At 44.0% G+C, this 26,331-nt stretch overlaps 1 protein-coding gene across 1 annotated transcript in view; it reads left to right on the top strand.

The window, feature by feature from the left end:
• The window catches only part of SH3TC2 (SH3 domain and tetratricopeptide repeats 2), a 665,994-nt gene that overhangs the window by 51,223 nt on the left and 588,440 nt on the right, over positions 1–26,331 (top strand). The gene's annotated exons all lie outside the window — the stretch shown is intronic.

The following is a 26,331-nucleotide window of genomic DNA, read 5'->3' as shown; positions in this document are numbered from 1 at the left end:
TGTTATTGACATTTTGTATTGATATTGTTTCTGTCTTCTGTATGCTAGTATATGCATGTAATATGTATGCTTTGTGGGTCTTTGTATCTATTGTTTGCACTAAGACACACATGTAGTAGGTCTTGACGTATTAACTATGTATTCCATGCTTACCATTATGGACAACTCTGCAAGGATATCTTTCATGATTTCACAAAGCAAAATTAGCAGAATAAAAATATTCTACTTCTGCACTGTATGCTACAGCCATTTCATATGTGTATGAATGAGTAGCACTCTCTATTCAGAGGAACACTGTAATAACCTCATTCATATGTTAAGTAGTTTTGCATAGATCTCACAATCACCCGTAACACCTTGTTACCAACATTATAAACATAACCCTTTGTGAGGACGTGATAATTATCATGCCATCTTTGCAGTGCACAGTGGTGGCACGAGTTATGGTTGCTTACCTTACCATAACTGGCTAATTTCTGGGGGTTTTGGATTTTACTTGTAACCATAATAATCCTTTAAAAAAAGTGTTTCCACTATTTGGTAGCTTTTTACTAGTGGAACCTAACCATAATGTCCCTTAACAAAGTTTTTTCTCTGAATTTGATAGGTTTTTCATTAGTGCAACTTAACCATAAGAGCCCTTTAACAACGTTTTTCACTGAAATACGTTGTTATATATATATTACACGGCAACGGTAGTGGCCGTGTAGTTATGGTTAAGTTGCTGTTTCCATAGGAGAGCACTTTTTGGGCAGCCTATATCTCTGCTCCCCCTGGACGATTCCTCACCATAAAAAGTATATAGGCTACTCTGAATTTTTTTGCAATGTTTGGTGATGTTTGGTCCAGGGGGGCAAAAGTTATAAGGGAGGGGTCCCAAAACGTCATTTTTTCCCATAGACTGAATGGGGGAAAAACTTAGCACATGCCTACAGCCCAAACCGCTGGAAGGATTGTCATCAAATTTGCGTCAGGGGCAGGGCCTTGGTCCCAAAAGCGTGCTTTTGTAAATTTGGTGCCAATTCGTGCAGTAGTTTCCTTTAAAACAAACAAAAAATATGTCTAAAAAAATTAGTGATATGTATGTCCACTCTGCGGTCACAGTTCCCTGTTTGCTCTGCAGACAAGATACCGATTGGCCAAGGGGGTGGTGTCATGACTGCGGACACGCAACGTCTTCGCCGTTTGGCTGCAGCGAGCCGTGTTGTGCGTTAGAATATGTGGATGCACCCGACATCTTGGATCCGAAGACAGCGCGGTCGCCACCAGAGGCGAAATGCTGTTTTGGAAACTGTTTTGCTCTCCTACAGTGCGTGGGGAGGATCACAGAGTAAGAGATGGTTTAAATACTGTATTTATTAGGGTGGCAGGTGGTAATGATGTATTCACCATGCAAAATGGTGTTTGGGAAAGTCTTCTGAACACCTACAGTGCTTGGAGAGGTCCAGAGCGTAAGAGATGACTGAAATACTGTACTTGTTTGGGCGGCAACTGTTAATGATGTATTCTCCATTGCCGCCTTGTTCAGGATATTTGTACATGCAGAAAATTAGGTGTGCGATAAGGGTAGTATTTTTGTCCGTGCTGTGTAGAGGCACCTTGAAAATGTTTCAAGGACATGCGTTATGTTACTGACCATTCAAATTGGCAAGATGTACAGTTTTGATTGCATGGCTGCAGGCTGTAGCCCATACAACATACTCCTAAAACCCTAGGCCCTGCACACATCCACCGCATCATATTAGAGCAATGCATACACCTGTAGTATATGTTAGCATGTGAGATGGTTCTGGGGAGGGTGTACTGTCTTGGGTGCATGGCCAAAGGCCATGTCATCAAACTGGCGTCCTCAGTTTTGTAAACTACGGCACCCATCTGCAGTGTTTGCTGGAAACATCCCTTTGGGATGTGTATGGGAGTAGCGGTTCTCATAATTGGATTGCAATATGTTGCTTCAAAGAAAGAATGTATATGGCTTCTGAGTGAAGGCCACATGAGTTGCTTTTTTGGTTGACCGCTCAATACGCCCGCGCATCTGAGTGAATGTATAAGGGGCAATTGTTTTTTGACCTTGAGTGAAAAGGGAAACTTACTGGCAGTTCACGGAATGAAACGGTCGAAAAAAATAGCAATTGATAACATTATGTTTCAAAAAGTTTGTAAGGGACATGGAACAGTATACGAAGAATCTTCCATGTGAACACATTGGTGTACCTTGCACAAACAGAATAGAGGCAGTAAATATTGTGTACGTTTAATTTTGCCCACTCTGCAGCGAACCGCGCTTTATTGTTCTCTTATCGCACATCTAATTGTGCCAATATAATTGTCATATTATCTTTCTGCCATATTACATTATTGCAGTAATATTTGAGAGTGCCCAGGTTGTACATTTGTAGTGTATGACTGCACTCATTCTTTTTTAGCATTACAATTTCTTATTTGAAACCTTAACTATCTCCAGATAGCTTTTTGTTAACCTTTGCACATTTTTTTAGTCTTTTTTGAAATAAGGCGACATAATTTTTTTTTTTCATTCTCCCTTCCTTTTCAATTTATAACTGCATTATCCTCTTCCTGTGTAGTTGGCATTTTTTTCTGTTACGGCGAATGCAAAATCTCGGCATTTGTAGCTTGGCACTATAGGTACAAATGGACATTAGTAACATTTTATTAAAATGTCATGTTTGAACACGTACCTTTGTGTAGTACTTTGCACATTTTATGTGTCTTTTTTGATTTTTTTTGGTACAGGTTGGTTATTGACACGTATTTTCTGTAACCTTTCCCGTCTAGGTATATCTTGCCGTATTGTGCGTGTAATGGGTTTCACTTGCCGAGTGACGGCTTCTTCGAACGGCAAATGCAGCTGCTGGTGAGCGGTTGCCTGGCCATAACTATTATGTGGAATGAGACTTTAAGTACGTTTTGTCCGTAAGCTGAACTCGCTATGCGGAGCAACGTCACTTCATTTATGGTGCTGTAGGCTGGAGGTCATGACCACTTTTGGGAAATCACTGTGGAAACAAAGCAACTGCTTCAACGAAATCCCAACATTTTTGTCTGCCAAAAACATGTTTGTGATCTTCGACATTTGCAATGCCACCCTTAGAACTATTGTTATGATTGTACTAAAAATGCCCTTACTCCCATGGTCTCTGCCACTTTGTTGTTAAATAAACCTACTTTGCAAACTGTAAAATGTTCACGTTTCTTTTACATTGAACTGCATCATTTCCAAATGTTACTTATTACTTCGTACATCACTGTATGTTTGTTTACAAGTGCGGCGTCACATCACATACTTGTGCTTTTTGCAGCCTACCATGGAAAGGGAAGAGGGGCTATGTATGGAATAACCGCCTTTCATTTCTATGGCGGCCATCTTGAAAGAGGATTTTGTTTTGTAATCAGAACTGCGACCGCCGCCCCGGATTACAACAACCAATCGTCCTTTTCAGTAGCACATGTTACTGCTTTGCTAATTTAGAGTATTACTGGCAAATATTATGGTGTCTATGTACTTTACTGAGAAATATGTATTATTTGGAGTGTATGCAAATATATATATATTTTTTCTCTTACACTGTGAAAGGTTGTTATTAATGCATTATTATCCTTGTTTACAGGTGGGTTTATTTTTTGGCACGGCAGACAATAAGGGAATTTGCGAACGGCAATGAGCAAAAAGGCAATAAACGGTAATTTGGGTTGGTAGATGTACGGCAATACATTTTGTCCGTTTGTTATGTGCAAGGTAGCGCCACTGTTTCTTATGCTTTCTCATAACACCAGTGCGGCTGTTTCTTAGGGAGGAAGGATGCTTTTAGCTGATGTCTTTTTTTTTAGATAAGTACAACTTTTGCTAATGATATATAATGTGTAGTGCATTGGTAATCCCTCCATACCAATACATGTTGTGTACAGCTAATGTTGAGGGTGGACGTTCCTACATAAATATAACATCTATTTACACACTGCCCACAAGGCATAGATAGTCCAGTTAAGTGTGTACTAATTCCGGGACATGTCACGGTGCTGTACGCCTGCATACTTTAATGTGGCATTCTTCGCAAGGTGTATACTATTTGCCAAACGGCTCTTGGTAAAGGGACGTTATGGTTACGTTGCCCTACTGAAAATCTGTGGCATGCAGTACAAAATGTCTTTCTTAGCAAGACCTTACACTTAAATTGTCCTACTAAAAACCTTTATAATTCACTAAAAAAACACTTTGTTAAGGGGACGTTATGGTTGAGTTGTGCTAATAAAAACCTGTGAAATTCACTAAATGTTTTTTACAAACGTGACAAAATACAATAGTCTCATTATGGTTCAAAGTAAAACCTAAAAACCCTTGAAATTTCCCAGTTATGGTACGCTAAGCAACAGTAACTCCCCGCAGTACTGTGCACTGCTAACAGTAACACCCAGGACATCAAAGATGAAGTGTTACTGTTAGCAGTGCACAGTGTTGCGGGGAGTTATGGTTGCTTAGCGTACCATAACTGGCGAATTTAAAGGGTTTTTAGGTTTTACTTTGAACCATAATGAGACTTTTGTATTATGTCACGTTTGTAAAAAACTTTTAGTGAATTTCACAGGTTTTTAGTAGCGCAACCTAACCTTTGAAGTGGGAGAATGGGAGAAAAAGCTCCCCCCAATCTCCTCGTGCCCATGGCCTAGAGGATCGTGGCTCAGACATCCACCACAAGATGTGTATGTCTATCTACCAGATGACAAAATACCCTGGTTCAAGAACATAAGGATATGCCCAACAGCCTGTCCTACTCAACCCGACACCTGCGGCATGGATGAACTCGACTAAGACTTTAACAACGAGCACCCACATCGTTAGAGATGCCATAACGACCTAGCCAACTGCCAAGAACACACATGCCACTATGCACACTGGTCACTCACGCACCAGCCTACACAAAGAATATATTCAGTGCTATGACGTAGGTGACGGATACACCCACTGACGCGGATCTTTATTATTTTTCACATAGGCCCCTTAATAGTAATGCAGAAATGCAAGACGCCTAAAGCACTCGCGTATATGCTTGCTGACGCTTCTCCAACCCCTCGCATCGTGATGAGAATATAAAGAAGATGTAATATTGCTTATGAAGCCATGTCAAACCGCAACACAGGTGCATTACACATCCCCACCCATGAACCAGGCCCAAGTAGGCCGCAAGCAAAAACCGCCATGAACACTGCATGAACGAGAGTACAAGTGCTGATCACGCAGAACGAGCCCAGCGAGAGCTCATAGCCAAGGGCGCAATGTTGCAACTCGTATGCTACCAGCCGGCGCCAAGGTCACACCTGTAAGCAAAGCCAAGCACACAGAAGCAAAACACAACTTTAAATGTGCAGAATTCCGCCCCAGCTACGGTCTCTCCACACATGACCAAGCCGACCTGACAAGGTGCCAGACCCACGAGGAAGAAGTCGCCTGGATCCCACGTCTGGGACACAGGTTGCAACAGTGAAATGACAAGATGGACACCTACGGCGATGGGAATGGCCTGCTCACAGGCCTATGAGCAAACCCGCACATTGTCTGCACAAACACATAGTTACACATTGTTGCTAGTGACAGGTACGCCGCGAGCTGGGAACGACGATGGTCCCAGACTGGGGGGCTCGCGGGAGGACCAATCAGAACATGAGGGCACTCATCACTGATGCCACTAACATTAGCCAATCATTAGGGGTCTTCGTGTAACAATTTTCAAGTATCTAATAGAAGGGACAACCCAAGTATACCACCTGACTCATAGTTAACCACTAATATAGCTCCCTATATGTATACTATACTAACCCTACCACTCGAGGAACCAATCCGAAGTGGCAATAGGTTTTTTCGCTAACTTTCCCAGGTGACACAAGTAGCGCTTCATACTACGGTAAAAAGGGCCTGCGAGCCCCATGAATTTTGCGAGTCTGGATGGACACGTACGATCCTAGACCCATCCCTGCCGTTGTTTTAATAAACAGCAGAACCGCCTTGCTTCTTGTGTGTGTCTCATACTCATTTTTGGGAAGCACGGGAGGAGTTGGGACCTCCCAACTCAGAGGTCCGCGGACGGCTCTGCCGACCCCGGGATAACCACCCCGACAAGTTGGTGGCACCGCTGAGATCTGTTTAAGATCTACCTTTTCATTTTTATTTGTCCAAGGCCTCTCGTTGCGAGGAGGCCCGGCGGCGCGGCCCCCTCTGCCGCTGCCCCCTTTTTGAGGACTACAGGACCATCGCAGAACTGCGAGAAGACCGGACAGCGCAATCCGGATATTGGCCCTCGGGAGCCGGTTGAGAAGTATCCCGCCCGCGGTTGGCGAGTGTCCAGACGTGGTCCAGACGAGGTGAGGTGGGGAGACGCTTGGAGGGGTGCATGCAGTTGAGCGACCCCGCATCAAGAGAACTTGGTGAGTATGTCACACCCAACAAGCAATGTGAGATTGTGAGGGAGGGGGGAGGAGTTGTAATAAGGGCGGCGGGAGGTGTTACTAAGGTGTGCAGCGAAGATTTGATCAATCAGTGTTGACAGAGAAGTGAGTGGTAACGAGACAGGCACGAGAGCCGTCCGCTACCACGTCACGGAAGAAGGGTGGGTGGAGCCAGAAGTTGCTTGTAGACACTGATTGGCTTAGGTCATGGCCACCTGTAAAGGGGGTGTGTGTGTGTGGCTTTCCTACGAATTGGCGGTTTTTGATCAATGAGTAGATGAGGATCCCTATTGATCAAACAGTGAAGCTCGATAGATAGATGACGTTTTCCTGTAGGTGGTAGCTAAATTGTTGGCAAGTACGGATGATAATTGGCTGGTTAAGCCCTCCCGGCGAGGGGCGTGTCACACGCGAAGCGACACAGCGTGCGCAGTCCGATTATACGAGTGTATTGTTGGTTACCTTGTTCCAGGCGTAACAAGAGGACAGCTGTGGGGATAACGGGGACAAACAGTTAAAACTTATTGCGCGCTCTCTTAAAGTGTAAAAGATCTTACCGGTAGTTGTTGGAAGAGGTCGGTGACGTCACCCGTAGGGCTTTCATAGGATACCTTGACCACACAGCATTGTTGAAGGGTGGTAGGGAAGTGAATAGAGGGCAGGGGGTGCGCACGGAGGTCGCCGTCCACCCCAAATACGGGACAGGTGGAGAGGGGGAAGTGACCACGCACGGAGAACGCCGGCCACGCCGAGTGAGGTGGAAGGAGGAGGGGAGGAGAAAAGTGGGATGGCTGTATAAGCACGTCACACAGGACACACAGCCGCAGAGGGCTTCGTGCGCCGTGGCCGCAGGGAGCCGTAACGGTATCAAGGAAGAAAACAAACACAGGAAAAGACAGTATATTTGCAATTGTTATATTTGGCTGTTTTCTTTTAGCGGACGGTCGCAAGTCCCCAAACTACGGGGCCAGGTAACGACAACTATACTGAAGGGAGCTAAAAACACAGTGTAACCATGTCATATGGGGTAGAATCGGGAGGGTGGGGGAATACCCTGACTACCCCACTACAGCATATTTGTAAAACACTATCGCCCCATAGGGAAAAACTGATCAAATACAGCATAGAATGGACACAAGGGACAGACAACAAAATGACAACACCCTTGCCGCCTAACGGCAGTTTCGACCCGTACATCCAACACTCACTACTGACACACATACATAACACGTACAAATGGAAGAAGTTGGCGCATCACGTGGAGGTGTTTAACTTATGGAGGATGTTCCAGGGGTCCCGACCAGGGCCAACCGGGATGTTCACTGTGGAGGAAACGAAGGAGGGGAAGAAGATCAAGGAGGAAGAGGGAAACAGGGAACAGGAGGTTGGTAGCGCACAATGCACGGGAAGAGACAGAAAGGGGGACAAAAAGCTTGGCATCGTAAGTGAAGTAGAAGTAAATAAGGAAGGGACCGATGACATGCCCCTAGCGAAAGTAGTGAAGAAGGAAGAAGGGGGTTATATCCTGTGACGGAACTATGAGAAGCAGCAAGGCAACAACTAATGGTAGCTGAGGGATATTCGAACCCCGCGTACAGCCCACCACCATATACAGTCACAGGTAGCAACACAGTGGGGGAGGAGGTGACAAGCACGGTAGGCCCAACTTGTATGAAGGTGCATGCAAGGGAAGGGAAGAACAGTGAAGAACCCATCCCAAATATAGGACACGATGAGTGGGTAGCAGCGCAGATGCTGTTAAAATTGCGAGGGACACTAACGGGAGAAGAAAAGGATGTGGTACGGAGAATGAACAAGGACGACGAGGGTAGCACTGAAATAAGAGGGGAGGAAAAACGAGAGAAGGGGATCTATCACGAGAAGAGGAGGAGATGTTGGAGGAACGATTGGCAGAATTAAGGAATGAGCAAAATGCACTGATCAAACAGCTCGAGAAAGAGGCACGAGGGAGAAGGCGGGAAAGGAAGGAAAGTAGGGATGAGTTAGAGAAAATAAGGGAACAAACTGAAGAACGGAAGAGGGAAGCTGAGAGAATGAAGGCAATAGCAGAAAGGGTATCTCGAGCAGCACAGCATGACAGGAAAAGAGAGGAAGAAGAGAAAGAAAGGGAAATGGAACTATGGAAGAAGAAAATACTCTCAGAGAGCACCAGGAAATACGAAGAAGGTAAAGTAATAGAAAGCATATTAGAAAGGGAGAGAGAGAAATGGGAAAGGAGGAGAGAGGAAGAAAGGATATTAGAGAAGGTAAGCAATGAGGTGATGGAGGAATTGAAAAAGAAAAGAAAGGAATTATGTGGTGAAATAGTGGAGAAGAGGGAAGAAGAAAGAAGAGAGAGGAAAGGGGGGAGTGGAGTAAGAACATATGTACGTTGGGATGCAGAAGTAGCCACAACATCATTGCAAAGGGGAGCAATTGGTAAAGGAGAAGAGGAAGGAACATATTTAATAGACTTAAAAACGGTGACGATTAGGGGGAAAAGGACAGATTGGGGGTTGTTGCTCCTTGATGAATTCTGCAGCGAAGAAGAAGAGGGAATGGGGGGAGAAGGAAGAAGCGGCAGAAGGGAAAGCTTAGACAAATTGTACATCACACGCACCAACCGGGAATCACCATGGGCATGCAGAAAGGAGGAAGAAGTGGAGGGAAGTGAGGAGAAAGAACGAGAAGTGGCGGGAGGGCAAACACGCACAGTTACACTCACATCATTCCGCCCAACATGCCCGCCTACACCCGCTCCTGAACACACCCCCTACGCCGGCAGGCTTAGAGATCTCCCGGGACATAGGCAGGAAGAACGGACACACACACCTGCATTAAATAAAGAAAGTAATGAGAGAAGGGGGAGAAATGAAGGGGAAGCTACAACAAGCAGCGGTAATATGGACATGACAGATGATCTAGTTGACACAGAAGAAGAGGAGGGGTATACGGACTCCACACCGCGACAACTGGGGGGACAGATGGAGCACAATCTAATGCCGCTATTGGAGAGGGGGGGTTAGCCCACAATACGTCCCTTGGAAGCATGCCGATAAGGAAAATATAAAGTGCAGGCTCCCATCACTAAGTGGAGCAGCGGGAAAATGGATATACGAGATGGAAAAGCATACTGCAGGACAGAAACTAGCAGTAGGAGACGTGAAGGGCCTATTAATATCAATATTAGGGGAAGCGGCAGATGACATCTGGAAGAGGGCGGGATTCTCCGGGGTTACAATAACGAACACATCACATGACGGGGCGCCATTTGCGAATTGCAAGCATGTATTATGGCAAGGTCTGAGGATACAATACCCAGACACCTCAGATATAGGAGCAATTACGTCACGCAAGATACATGAGAACGAAGATCCTGTTGATTATATCCAGGAGATTCAGGAGAAGTGGCACATGGAAACTAGAGAGCAATGGGACAAGACACCGGCAATCATTTACCACATACTAATACAAGGGCTTCCGGAGACAGTACAAACACAATTGAAGAAGATAGTGGGGATGGAAGTCAAGGCCTGGCCGGAAATACAATTAACAATAGTACACCATTGTAGGATGTGGCAAGAAAAGATGAAACAAAAGGAAGAAGATAGAAAAGCGGAGGAGGCTAAATTAGTGCAGAAAAAACTGACTAAGTACACCATGGAAGGAGCACTAATAACTACACCAACAACAATGACACCAAACCCCACGCAAGTAGTGGCTGCACAGGATCCCTCACAACTACAAATAGCACCTGGGTATTGTATCTACCGCAATCACCACGACTTATAACACAACAGATGCCACCACCCCCACAATACATGGCTAACATAGGAGGAGGGTATATGATACCAGGAAATGGATATTATAACAATATCAGGGGAAGGGCAGGAATGATAAGGGGGAGGGGACATGGCCAACCTGCACAACAGCAAGGGGGAGGATTTCGGAGTTTCTACCCCAATGGGCAACCAGGGTACCAAGATAATGCAGGAAGTTTCCCATGGCAGACCAGGGAACCACCTGTATGTTGGGTTTGTGGGATGTTAGGGCACATGTCGCGTACGTGTAGAATGAGACCCTCCCCACCAGCATGGGGGGAACAAGGACAATGAGGGCCTATGAGGGAGCAGCAGGGTTACCAACAACCACAGGGAATACAACAGAGCAGCACACAGCAGCAATTAGCAACACAACAGGTGCAGACATGCTCACTACCGCAACAGCAGGTGACAATAACACAACAACTAAAAGTACAGCCAGTGCAACAGCTCACTCAAATACAGGACCATAAGTTAACCCCCACCGATACACAGCTACAACAAACACAATTGGGAAGGGTGACTATCCTGGGACACAACCCTTACACAGAAAGCGGTCAGTCATTATACCCACAATAGGACAGCCCACAGACATCCTTGGTGTGTCCCATCTTGTCGGTAACACCTAATAGTGCGGAGGAGTCACGCATTGAGGTAACAATAGGTGACAAAAAATTATCATTCCTTGTTGACACTGGGGCAACCAGGTCTTGCATAAGGGAGGGTAGATTTAAAATGTCAGGTGAGGCCATGAACACCCAAGGATTTTCTGGAGTAGGGAGTTGGTTCCCTTTACTGATAACATCTCCTTATCTATAGGAGATTATGACATGTCTGTCCCACTCCTGTACTCAAGGGAGTCGCCAGTGAACATACTTGGGAGGGACATAATGAGCAGGTTAAATATGACAATCTCCTTCACGGAGAATGGCATAATTTGTTCCACACCAGGAATAAACATGCTTACTGCACGACAAATACTGCAAGCGTACCGTGGCCAGACAGTAGCTCGGGCTGAGCCGGTGGATGGCGAACTGTTCCAGTACGGAACAGACATGGCATTTGCATGGGTGCCAGGAATAGAAGGAAAGATCTGGAGGAGGCCAGCAGCATATTTGTTCAGGCCTGAGACTCCAGCCAGTGAACCAGAAGGGAAGGTGATTTCAGTGAGCATCGAGAGTATTATAGCAACTGCTGATTATATTGCAGTACATGCCCAAGACAGGGAAGGGAGAGCATGGAGGGCAGTGATAGCCCTGGCTGAGGGATGCAGGCTCACCCAGGTGTCCGATGAAGAGCTCTTTTCAGAAGACAGGGAAGAATGATGAGTGTAGATATCTGGCTAAGAGTGACGCATAAGCAAGTGGCACAGAAAATGGCCATGGCACTCGAGGCACCTGCATCTACCCCAGTTCCATTCTATGAGGAAGATATGGCTAAGGTTCCAGCATAACTGTGGACCACCAGTCCCTATGACGTGGGCTGCATAAAGAGTATCAGAGGAGTAAGAATAAAGCTGAAAAAGGGTGCAATACTACCTAGAGTAAACCAATACCCACTATCAAAAGAAACCATAACGGCCCTGATAAATAATGGCATATTGGTACCATCAGAATCACCATGTAACACGGCCGTGTACCCAGTGCGCAAAGCTAAAGGATGGTCTTGGCATTTTATCCAGGACCTCAGACCCTTGAATAACATTGTAGAGGTAGAATACCCCATAGCAGCAAACTCAGCCACAATATTATGTGGAATTCCGGCAGAGGCCTCACGGTTCACCGTGATTGACCTCAAAAATGCCTTTTTCTCAATACCTCTGCACCCAGATTCACAAGACTTGACAAGCTTCACATACAGGAACACAAAATGGAAACACACCAGGTTACCACAAGGGTACTGCGAGTCACCCTCAATTTTCAACAGAGTAATACAGATGGATTTGGGAAACATTGAATTAGAAAGTACGGTGCTGCAATATGTTGATGATATAATAATTTTCAGCACAACTGAGGAAAGGTGCAGAGAGGACTCAATGAAAATGCTGACAGTGTTGGCTGAAAAAGGGTACAAGGTAGACAAGGAAAAGTTACAGTACTGTCAGGAGCAGGTACTATACATTGGTCAACTAATATCCCAGCATGGAAGAAAGATTGCACCACAAAGAGCACAAGCTATATTCAACACGCCACAACCACAAATGGTGAGGGAACTGCAGCAGTTCCTGGGTTTATGCAACTACTGTAGAGCATGGGTTTTTGACTACAGCTCATACATAGGACCCCTACTTGAGGCATTGAGAGAAGCACACAAAGGGGACAAAACATTGGGATGGACAAGAGAAATGAAGGAGGCGTTTGATGAGTTGAAACACACCATATCCACAGCTCCGGTACTAGCCACCCCAGATTATGAACGACAGTTCTTCATCTTTTCACATTGCGACTCAGCAGTAATGAAAGCAGTATTGACTCAGAAAACAAGCGTGGGACACAAGTCAATAGCGTTCTACAGCGGTCACTTGGACCCTGTCATGCTAGGACATTTCCCTTGCGAACAGAGTCTCGCCGCAGCTGGATTTGCAGTGGAAAAATCATCATCGGTTACAATGGGGTGCCCCACCACACTATTTGTGGAGCATGCGCTATTTGCAATATTGAATAAGCCTAAGTCCACACTAACCACACAGAGGGCGGAGGGTTATGAGATCATCTTGTCTAGACCCGAATTGTCAATTGTCAGATGCAGTACAGTTAACCCATCCAGATTTATAGCAGAAGTTATTGAGGAAGGTGATTATGCTCACGATTGTACACAGACTATCGAAACGTACTCATGCACTAGAAAAGTTGAGGAGGTTGCACTTAAAGGTGGAGAGACTTTGTACATTGATGGTTCATCAACAATAGACAAAAGTGATGGGATAAGGAGAACTGGGGCAGCAGTTGTGAAAATGACAGAAGATTTGATGTATGTCCCGGTGAAATGCGTGCAGTTACCACAGCATTATTCGGCTCAAGCAGCGGAATTGGTTGCACTGATCTTGGCGTTGAAGGAAAGCGTTGACAAAAAAGTTACCATATATTCTGATAGCGCATATGTCATGTCAACCGTCCACTCGGGGCTGATAAAATGGCAGAGAAGAGGGTTTAGGAGAGCTGATGGCACCCCAGTGCAACATGCTCTTTTATTAGCAGAATTAATTGAAGTAATTAATGATCCCCAAGAGATAGCTTTGGTTAAATGCCCGGCACACACTAATGGAGACAACCATATCTCGAAAGGGAATGAAACAGCAGACGCACATGCCAAGCATGCGGCATACTTTGGTGAAATATGGAACCCCCCAGAATGAGAGAGAGGGAGAGGGAGGGGAATGGCAAAACAGATGATGATGAAAGAAGGGTACACTCATCTCCCTGCAACACAGATAATGGAATTACAGGCAGCCACACCAATGACAGAAAAGGAACTATGGGTAAAAAGAGGATGTACGATGTCCCCAGCTGACGCACTGTGGCGTCAAAATAACACCGGAAAGGTGGTCATGCCATTGGCACTGTTGAACACCGCCCTGGCGCAGCTCCATCATCCAGCACATACAGGGAAGCAAGTAATTCCAGCACAAATTAGGGAAGATTGGTTCTGCCCCGAGGTAAATTCTCATGTCACCAATTTCATCAGCAATTGCCTCACATGCCAACAGTTTACGGCCGGTCACACGCTGCAAGTGATAAAAGGTATTATACCCCGGCCAGAGGGACCCTTCCTACACATTCATATTAACTACGTTGATATGATCAATGTATGTCAAGGACATAGGTATATGATTGTAGTGGTATGTCCATTCTCTAGGTGGATCGAGGCCGGACCCTGCTCACACGCGGATGCGTTCAGAGCAGCTACATTTTTAGTGAGAGAGGTCTTCCCCAGGTGGGGTTTGTGCGAAGTGCTGCGGTCGGATAACGGCCCACACTTTGCTAATGAAATGTTTCAGCACATCACATCTTTGCTAGGTATAAAACATACATTTGCATGTGCATACCACCCGCAGGCCAATGTTGTATGTGAACGCCTGAACGGCCTACTGAAAGAAGAAATCGCAACAATTCAGCAGACAACCAAGAAGAGCTGGTAGTACTGTCTTCCGCTGGCTCTATTTGAGCTAAGGAATAGGCCAGGGTCTGATCACCACCTCACTCCCCACGAGGTGGTGACAGGATGTCAAATGCGCCTTCCTCTAACGCCTACATCAAGAGCATTCACGGGCCATGAAAACACTGCAACTGTTCTTGGTGACGAAATGTATCAATATGTGTCTTCTTTGATTACTAGTGTAGCCTTTGTATCTCAACAGCTCGAGCGCACCCGGGGCGGGTCGAAGAGTTCTCAACAAGAAGACACCAACAAAGAACTGGGAAAGAAAGGACTATGCACAATTGCTAAAGGTGACCATGTGCTACTCCGCAACTTTAATAGAAAGTGGAATGGCCCACGCTTTACCAGCCCTCATTTGTTAGAAGAGGTAGCTACCAGAGCGGTGAAATTGCAGGATAAGCGCGCTTGGAATCACCTACACGACGTAAAGATCTACAAACTCCAGACCCGCCCTAGCGTTAACGACAGGGCCATTGGAAGAACACCGACATCAATAGCATCGGCTACAGAGAAGGAGATATCGACCACAACTAACGACAATAGTGTGAATAAACTTGATCACCCCCCAGATTCCCCAGAAGCAACTACTGCCATAGACATTGGACGCTAGCCCACAGCCCATCCCATGGTCACGAGATCACAAAGTAAACAAACTTCTGCCCAATCGAGCCCCAGCCCCCTCCCCTCTAAGGTCACCCCCGATTGAAGGACGTTGTATAACAAACTTGGGTATTGCACACACATATAAAACACTTGTATGTTTTCTCTATTTGTTCTCTCGCACATGCAGGTACCGTGTATAATTGTATTGTTTAGAAAATAAGTAACTAACAGTGTGCTCTGCCCATGAGTAGATGCTGTGCACGGATGATAACTCCCCTGAACCCCGATCACACCAATTTGTATATCATATAAGAAGACCAAAGTACCTAAAAAGAAGAAGGGTACGCGTATATTACACCGCATTAGTTTTGGCCATAGAACAAATATTTCCCCATCTACACGAGCACTTCCCGGCTCTAAGAGATAGATCACTAAGATTAGCGTGGGAACAGCTCTTCGCCTGGGCACTGAACGATTATTTGGTAGGGAGAGCTTAATAACAACAACTAACAATAATAACAAGCATATTGAGGATTTTCAGGCGGGCACCTTTAACGTCGCAAGAATAAACTGCCAGACTGCAGCAAGGTAAGAGCAAAATGCAGGTGAGACTAGCTCTTGTAATAAAAATGATAGGAGTATTGGTCATCACTGGTCTGCTGGCTGCCTCTGTATGGCAGAAAAGTTATGCTATCAATATTATGGCTGCACCCAAAACTAACATGCCCCCTCCCACGGCTGCAACAGGTATGACGTCAGGTGGTAATAGCAACCCTAAGGATAAGGGAAGTAGAGTTAAACGCAGCACATATACTGATAACAAAGGTATTGATAATTACATAACAGATTCAGCACACGTCTCAAACAACATGTGGTACCAGCACATGACCCAAATTGGTAAGCAGACCACAGAAGATAGCTGTTATGTGTGCTCATTGATCCCATACGCCATGAGCTCTTCACGGACATTCGTCACCACAGAAATACAGGAAAAGACGGCGCGATATATAGTATATCTGGCACTATTTCAAATGAGAGGACGATTTCAAGGAACGGTGGTGAGAATGCAGTGGGAAACAAGAGACACATACCCATACGAAAACAATTTCCTCAAGTCATATTTGAGTTACCATAAGAGCAGCTTACATGCTGAAGCATTCAGATACATGACGAATGGCCCTGACAAGGGAGAAACGAAGAAGATAACACTACAATACCTACCATGTGATTGGTACACCACTGAAGTTCCTGGTATACAAGGATGTTGGGAAAGGCCACTGATAACAAAAACAGGGAAGGTATACATGAACAATGAATGGTAAATAGGAGTGGTCGGTAGCAACATGATAACAAGAGAAAATATTACCACCATACAGGAACACAACGACAGATGTTGGACGACGTGGGGCAAATACGTACCAATGCTGACATGGATGGAGAAGGATGAAGACCCAATAAGCATACTACCGCTGACCGCACCCAAGTTATGCTACCAACACAGAGGAGATGTGGAGGTGGGATATAACAACAACTGCGGAAGCGTGTTAGAACTACCAGACGGGGTTGCTGGAACGGCAGTAATAATGGATCACTATTGGGCCTGCGGAGATAAGGCATACCACACCATGCCTCCATTGTGGAATGGTATATGCACAATGGTACACATCAATGTACCATCACTAGTGTTGCCCCAAAAACATGTGAACATGGCCAATTTTCCCAAAATGGATGAAGGAAACAAGAGGAAGAGGAGATCCGTACAATCACAAGAGGGAGAGAACAACAACAACAATAACGTCCTAACAAGAATAAAGAGACAAGGAGAACCCCTGACAGGAAACTACCTGTGGGGAAGGTCAGAAACAGCACTCACTTCCATTCCACCAGAACATTATTCAGCAGGGCTGCAATGTTCTTCTCGTCAATAATACACCCAGGACTACAAGCATATGCAAATGCAAAATGGCTCCAGATCACCCGATGGGAACTAATGATGATGATTAATTCAACAGTAAACGGATTCAATGCCATAAAAGAGGAGCTGCGAGCGGTAAGAATGGTAGCACTGCAGAACAGATATGTACTGGATCTTCTCACAGCAATGGAAGGAGGAGTTTGTGCAAAAATAGGACAATCATGCTGCACATTTATTCCTGCTAACGATGCAGATAATAGAACACTTACTGAAGCAGTATCACAACTGGCCCAGATGCACTCCAAAATGATGGAAGAAAGTAAAGGAGTAAAGAAGGATAATAGCTGGTTTTCATTATTCTGGTCATGGATGCCATCATGGCTGTCCGACGGGCTGAAGGTAATTGTTGGATGCATAATACTGGCTGCAGAAGTATTGATTGTAATAAGGTTCTGCAAGGCCAGGAAGGCACGTACTACAGACGAAATGATCGAAATGATTGGCATGCACCCCTTGATGCCAACAGATGATGACTAGCACACCGACGTGATAATAAAGGAAAGAGAGAAACTGCGCAAACAGATCATCACCAATTACTTAGACCCACCATCTGTAAAGCTGGAGAACCCAAGAAACCCGAGGAGCTATGTTGGAAGATGGGTAAACTGCAAACCGGGAGGGAGCTGTGTTTTATATGTACTGGTCATTTGAAGACCATGTAAACCACTATGGACACCTGGGAGGAATAACTAAAATATGGAGAGTAAGAGGATATAAAGAGAAGGATATGTTTGTGGTCGACAATTCGACCAGAGGGGGGACTGAAGTGGGAGAATGGGAGAAAAAGCTCCCCCCAATCTCCTCGCGACCATGGCCTAGAGGATCGCGGCCCAGATATCCACCACGAGATGAGTTTGTCTATCTACCAGATGACAAAATACCCTGGATCAAGAACATAAGGATATGCCCACCAGCCTGTCCTACTCAAGCCAACACCTGCGGCATGGATGAACTCAACTAAGACTTTAACAACGAGCACCCACATCGTTAGAGATGCCATAACAACATAGCCAACTGCCAAGAACACACGTGCCACCATGCACACTGGTTACTCACGCACCAGCCTACACAAAGAATATATTCAGTGCTATGACGTAGGTGACGGATACACCCACTGACGCGCATCTTTATTATTTTTCACATAGGCCCCTTTATAGTAATGCAGAAACGCAAGATGCCTAAAGCACTCGCTTATATGCTTGCTGACGCTTCTCCCACCCCTCGCATCGTGATGAGAATATAAAGAAGACATGGGGCCTCATTACGACTCAGGCGGTAAGGGGTTTACGCCGGCGTAAACAGCGCCGACCCTTACCGCCTGAGTACGAGGTCCCTTAGCGCCATGGCGGATTTAACACCTGCTTTTAGCAGGTGTTAAAATCCATGGCGCTAAGGGACCATGGAGTTAATTACGCCACCGTAATTTACGGTGGCGTAATTAACGCCTTCCCCACTCCCATTATGCCCCATGGGGCAAAAATGGGAATGGGGAAGGGTAAATGGGGATTGGGGACTTACCGCCCCGCCAAGGTCGGAATGGGGCGGTAAGTCCACCAACCACCATGGCGTAAACGTAGTTTACGCCATGGTGGTAAAGTCAAGGCCCAGGCGGTAACTTACCGCCTGGGTCGTAATGAGGCCCATAATATTGCTTATGAAGCCATATCAAACCGCAACACAGGTGCCGTGCATTACACATCCCCACCCATGAACCTTGCCCAAGTAGGCCGCAAACAAGAACCGCCATGAACACTGCATGAACGAGAGTACAAGTGCTGATCACGCAGAACGAGCCCAGCGAGAGCTCATAGCCAAGGGCGCGATGTTGCAACTCGTATGCTACCAGCCGGCGCCAAGGTCAGACCTGTAAGCAAAGTCAAGCACATAGAAGCAAAACACAACTTTAAATGTGCAGAATTCCGCCCCAGCTACGGTCTCTCCACACGTGACCAAGCCGACCTGACAAGGTGCCAGACCCACGAGGAAGAAGTCGCCTGAAACCCACGTCTGGGACACAGGTTGCAACAGTGAAATGACAAGATGGACACCTACGGCGATGGGAATGGCCTGCTCACAGGCCTATGAGCAAACCCACACATTGGCCACAATTACGACTCAGGCGGTAAGGGTTTTACGGCGGCGTTAACAGCGCCGACCCTTACCGCCTGAGTACGAGGTCCCTTAGCGCCATGGCGGACTTAACACCTGCTTTTAGCAGGTGTTAAAATCCATGGCGCTAAGGGACCATGGAGTTAATTACGCCACCGTAATTTACGATGGCGTAATTAACGCCTTCCCCACTCCCATTATGCCCTATGGGGCAAAAATGGGAATGGGGAAGGGTAAATGGGGATTGGGGACTTACCGCCCCGCCAAGGTCGGAATGGGGCGGTAAGTCCGCCAGCAACCATGGCGTAAACGTAGTTTACGCCATGGTGGTAAAGTCACGGCCCAGGCGGTAACTTACCGCCTGGGTCGTAATGAGGCCCATTGTCTGCACAAACACATAGTTACACATTGTTGCTAGTGACAGGTACACCGCGAGCTGGGAACGACGATGGTCCCAGAATGGGGGCTTCGCGGGAGGACCAATCAGAACATGAGGGCACTCATCACTGATGCCACTAACATTAGCCAATCATTAGGGGTCTTCTTGTAACAATTTTCAAGTATCTAATAGAAGGGACAACCCAAGTATACCACCTGACTCATCCTTAACCACTAATATTGCTCTCTATATGTATACTATACTAACCCTACCACTTGAGTAACCAATCCGAAGTGGCAATAGGTTTTTTTGCTAACTTTCCCAGGTGACGCAAGTAGCGCGTCATACTACGGTAAAAAGGGCCTGCGAGCCCCACGAATTTTGAGAGTCTGGACGGACGCACTCGATCCTAGACCCATCCCTGCCGTTGTTTTAATAAACAGCAGAACCGCCTTGCTTCTTGTGTGTGTCTCATACTCATTTTTGGGAAGCACGGGAGGAGTTGGGGCCTCCCAGCCCGGAGGTCCGCGGACGGCTCAGCCGACCCTGGGATACCGACCCCGACACCATAACGTCCCCTTAACAAAGTTTTTTTTAGTGATATATATATATATATATATATATACATATAATATGCAAAGGTTCTGCTGCCTTGTACAACCAAAAGATTGAGGAGCACTCTTCAAAGTCGGTATCCACCAGGACGACAAGTCCACCAAAGTGAAAATGTCAGATTATTTTATTAGTGAATCAAGTACATTAAAAGACCATTAACATATAAAATTATGTTTCACAACCTAGATGTCGCTTGATCACACATTTGCCACCTAGAATTCCAGTGTACATATAGAAGAGGAGTTTATGACAGCTAGAGCCCACAACATAAACAAGGGACCAATATCTGACAATTTGGCATGCAGACATATTGAGTTACATTGATGTAATACGAAATACAGCATAAAACATCCCAGTAAAAATGCAACTGCATGTTGACACATCGTAACTAAATAATATGTTCCAATAGAATATCGAAATGGGGGCAAGCATGGAAATCCATTAAGTGCATGCACAGGCATGCCTTATAGTTCAAAGTATGTAATTAAATGTGGTTAATGAGTCCTTATGGCAACATGTCTGACTGTATGGATCAATGACAGTAATGTTTATCTGTGGAACACACAGTGTGTTCCTGGCACCAAAGCAGCATGTGAGCTACGGTACTCACTGGCCTGGTGGGCCTGTACAGCAAGGTGTATTGTCAAAGCAAATAGACCATGGCAAGGGTAAGCGGTGACCTATAAAAATAAACAAATGATGTTACACAATTTATGTCAGCAACCCGTTCCCATATTCAAAGGAACCAAAGGTTAAAAACATTATTGAACATATAATTACAAGTTAAGAATACATAATGAAGTGCAACAGGCACCAAATGCTGAAAATAAAGCACTAGGGCAGACTAAACATTATCTCAAAATTGATGATTCAAGTACAACAATTTAATTGCTGAATTGTAGAGTGCATAATGCAGAACTAGCACCAAATACTCACAATAAAGTGCCAGTCCAAGGTAAACATTCTCTCAAAATACTTGCTGGATGATAAAGTGCATGATGTGGTGCAACTCTGCATAAAGTGCTTAAGATAACGTGCTCATGCATGTTCCCATCATCACATAATGTCTAAAAATAATGAGCATCTCTCAATAGTTCACACCTTCATCTAACAGATGGGCTCAGACTATTATTATATGTGCAACAATCACGTTACAGGATAGTAAAGTGCATAGTGCGGTGCAACTCTGCATAAGGCGCTATATATAAAGTGCTAATGCATGGTGAAGTCATCACATACTGTTCATGAGTACACATCTATCACAAGTACATGTCCTCATCTAACAAATGGGCCCATAAAGGTGCCTAATATGATAGCTACCTGAAACTTTACCCTCAGTTGCAAATGAGTGAAACGACTGAAGCTCAGAGATAACATTACCAATATGAAACTCACCAAAGTGAAACAGAAAAGACAAGAAAGAAGTAAAGATGACTCAGCCATGAGGGAAGAGGACCAGGAAAGAGTGCACAAAAGTTAGAATAAGGAATAGACAAAGAAAAAGCAGCGCTACTACTGACAGAAAACAGTAAGCCCAAAGTGGTTGACAAAATATCAAAATGGACATTACAACATCGACAAAGAATAAATAAGGCACATGTCACAAAACAGATGACGCTCCACATCCCATCTCAAGAGACTGGGAAAACATTCCAGGCACCCAGGCATCTCATAATAATAATTACAACAAACCTATGCATGTCGAATGAGAACCCATAATAATAAAACAATCATTAAATAATCAATACAAGAAAAGAAGGAAAATGATGCAATAATCAATAATTGATGGGAGAGAGAAGGCAAGAAATTACTTATCTGTGACACAACCTCACAGATAAAGTGGTACAACTATATGTCCCGCCATAGTGACACAAGAAACGATACTGATGCATCATTGGCCCAAAATGGTATACATTCCTTCGTCAATATTGTGGCCCTTTGGGTATTTACTCTCAAAGTCCAAGAAACATCTCATTTCTTGTTGTCTTAGGGCCCGTTCTCTGTCACCTCCACGTTGTCCAGTAGTAATTCTGTGGATTTCAAAAAAACTAAAACCCTCTTCACTGGCGCCATGGGATTCCGCAAAATGCTTGTCCATTGGATAACTGCTGTCTTTATTGGCAATGGCTCTTACATGTTGCTGTATATGAACTTTCAGTTTACATTTCGTATGCCCACATACCAATTATTACATTTGGACTGCAGCACATACACAACAAACTCTGACTCACATGTAATGTGATCGCTTTAAATATATTGTGCCCTAGAACAGAATGGATTAGAAACACAAAATTGCTAGCATACTTTCAAATATTGTATCTAGTGCACTTAGTGAATCCCCTTCTGGAATCCTGAAGCCACAGCCTGGCGTTATCTTTCTTATGAGGAAGAATGTAACTGCTGACAAGAATGTCTTTTATGGAGTGATTTCTTCTGTAGCTGATATCAGGATGGGGATTAAGTTGGATGCATAAATCATTATCAACCATCAGAAACTTTCAATGTCATTTCAAAATGTGTCTGATTGATGGTGCTGCAGTGCTAAAAGTTAATATCAATCTAATAGCTTTAGTCTCGGAATTGCATTTCTGGACAGTTTTGGAGGTAGTGAGGAGACTCGCTCTGTTTAAAGTCTGAGCTTTGACATAGGCGTGTTCAATCACTCTCTTAGGGTAGCATTGCTCTTGGAAACCCTGTGCCGTAGTTTTACTCTCCTTGTAAAAGACTTCCATGGTGGAACAATTTCTATGGAGACGGATGAATTCCCCATATGTCACACCCCAAATTAAATCTTGGGGTGCCCACTCATAGCATGCATGGGATCATTGGTCCCCTTATGTTTCCTACATAGTTCCATGGTAAGTTTATGGTCTACTACTCTGAGATGTGTTTCTGTGAATCACATATTGTTTTCGTTTATATTCATAAACTTCACAAAATCTAGCCAGTGATGTTTGCTGCTCTTCCAAATGATGAGCAGGTCATCTATGCACCTAAGCCAAATGACCACATTATCTCTTGTTGCCTCTTTCTGTTCAGTCCAAACAGTAAACTTTTCTCAAAAACCCATGGTCAAATTAGCGTAGGGAGGTGAAAAGGTATTGCCCATGGCCGTACCCTGCAGCTGAGAGCAGTATTCGTTATTGAACAAAAACATGTTATTTCTCAAGCAAAGATCTATCATGCCAAGTATCATTCCTGTATGCAAAAGGTAATTCAATGACCGGCTATTGAGGTAGTATTCGCAAGCATAGCATTCATGCCAAACTCATGGCCTATTGAGGTGTATAAGGACACCACATCCATGGTTGCTAGTAGTCATCTTCCCAAGGTAAATCCACCATGAGCGAAATAAAGTCGGTGGTGTCTCTTACATAAGATGGAAGTGGAGAGACAAAGGGAAAAAATACTTCATCAATAAATATCAACATATTTTCAAGTAGCGAGCCGGAATGGGTGACAATAGGTGACTCTAGGTCTGTTGGGGGGTTTTGAAATGTTTTTATGCACTTTGGGGAGAAAATATATAGTCAGCATAACAGTATGTGTAGTGAAGAGAAACCTGCAGTTATCTTCCCTTAAGATGCCTTTTGTCTCCCATTCCTTTATGAGAGTTTCCACCTTGATCTCCAAGTTTTTGATGGGATTCTGTGTAATCCTTTCATAGCATTTCTTATCATTATCGTTTATATGCTTCTTTCATGTAATGTTCTCGATTCATGAGAACTACATTCCGTCCCTTATCAGATGGCTTGATAATACAGTCTGGTAAGTCATGTAATTCCTGCAAGGCAATTTTATTAGATGTTGATATATTTACAGGTTGGCTCTCATCTTTGACCTTATATGTTTAAGGTCTTCAGGGACAAGAGTCTGAAAAGCCTCAATACTGTAACATGAGGCAGTGATTGGGTTGAACCTTGGCTTAGGTTTAAGACAGCTTTTAGCAATCCAATCTGTGTCTATATTTAGGGCTGCAAGATCAATCTGCTCATTCCTCAAAGTGACATCCAGACCTTCCTCCAGGCCTACCACAGTTGACAAGGTATCTAATTCTCTGATGGTAATATTGGTTTTCCCTTGTGATTTTTCTTTTGCTGATTTGATGTAGGTGCTAGTGGCAAAAAAACTTTAGAAGCCTAATTTTTCATATGTATTGATTAAAGCCAATGAGAGTGTGTAAATAATCATAGTGTGTACTAGGGCAGAACTTGAGGCCCAAATTCAAGACTTTGTTGGTAAGCACATGATAAGTTTGATTGATATCCTTCATTGCGCTATTCCTTGCTTCCATGGGGGTATCTACTATCCAGAGCACAGTAATCTGCCTGGCATGTTGTTTGTCACATCTCTTGCCCCTCTGGCCACTCCTCATTTCTTTCTGCCACATCTTCCTCATCCCCATCCAGAATTCCCTCCTCTTCCTTGTTTTTTTGTTCTTCCGTCTTGGTGCAGCAGCCACATCTCGTCTTTAAAAATGTAGACGCACATTGGGTTCTTAATTTTCACTTCCGGTCATGTCTGACTCAGAGGTGGATGGAGTGTCACTGAGTACACTCTTATTTTCTTGAGCTGGTCTGATTAGTCTACTCATCACTGTTTGGCATAGTTGATCGAATCTGCGTGCAAACAAATACACACGTCATTGTTCATTTATTTATAAAAATATTAAATGCAAATTTAGGTTCAATGTCAAAGAAAGGTGAGGGCTAAGTTGTGCATGCAGAAAGGGGTGAACACTAGTAATAGAAGGGGCTCTCTTTTGTCTCTATCAACATTTTGACAGGTGGGCATGCTCCTGGTCATAACCATTCCCCCTTTTGATATCCTTTGATATAAACATAATATAGATTTGATATAAAAATTGTAATGCAAATGTTTGATATCGATTATATAATAAATTCATATTTGATATAAAGTGTATATAATTTATATCCGTTTTGATATAAAGTGAATATACATTTTACATAATATCGATATAAAGATGGGAGCAACAGTTGACAATGTTGCTTGGTCGAAAGCCGAGAGTGAAGGAACTGTGAATGTAGTGTTTTGCAGAATGACGCAGTGATGACATCCCAGAGGGATTCTGCCCGAGGTGATAGGAAGTAGATATACATTTATATCAAATTGATAAGGACCCCAACTGTGAATGTAGTGTTTTGCAGAATGACGCAGTGATGACATCCCAGAGGGATTCTGCCCGAGGTGATAGGAAGTAGATATACATTTATATCAAATTGATAAGGACCCCAACTTTTTTGATAGCAGTTTTATTAAACCCCAATCATTTTTATATACACTTTACAGGAAGCAGAAAATGATATCAAATTATTTTGATATCTTTTAAAATAAAAATGTATATACAAATTAATATTTCTGGTATAAAAACAAATATAAATGTATTTTTGATATATACGTTTATATAAACATTTATATTAAAACTCACATTTTTTATAAAATACTAAAAGATTATATATATTTTTTTACATTTTTTAATATAACAAGTTTATATAAAATTTCCCCAAAATGTTGATGTCAAACATTTTTTATATCAATTTTGATATAAAAATGTATATCACTGTTATATGAGCTGGTTTTGATACAGAGTATAAATCATGAAAATGTGCTCACTTTACAAGTAAAGTGTGCTTCACAGAGCCTGTAAAACAGTTCAAACTATTTGCTTTGACATGGTGTGTTTCTTTTAAATAATTAACTTTATAAGTAAACTGTGTTTCACAGACCCCTTACAAAATTCAAAGTATTGCCTTTGACAATTTGGCAACCTACATGTGTACCTCTGGCACTCTATGTCGCTGCAAACGGTGTGTGACTGGGGAACTGCTGTGGGTTAGGGGTTTTGTACTGCTCAACCACAGATGATTACTAACCAATGGAATGCCAGGAATCCCACAATTCTGCTGACCCACACCAAGGCGTGTGTGGGCAGCAGGAAACAGATGGTTCTTTATATTTAGCTTGCTGGACTACTGGATGTTATGCGACAGCTGTGTAAACACACCCAGGGAAATACACAAGGACATTTGTTTATCAACTAAACCCAACAATGGACACGAATGCTATTTTTAACTTATGATGGAAGGATGGCACAGGGAAATATCTTCAGGCTGAGCTTAATTTGCTGAGTATGCAGGCAATAGAATGCTGGGTTTTATTGATAAAAAAGTGTCAGGAAACAGAGTGTTGCA

The sequence above is a fragment of the Ambystoma mexicanum genome, chromosome 3p (genome assembly GCF_040938575.1).
Source record: "Ambystoma mexicanum isolate Mex_15411 chromosome 3p, UKY_AmexF1_1, whole genome shotgun sequence".
NCBI lineage: Eukaryota > Metazoa > Chordata > Amphibia > Caudata > Ambystomatidae > Ambystoma > Ambystoma mexicanum.
This window is presented reverse-complemented; position numbering and strand designations above follow the sequence as displayed.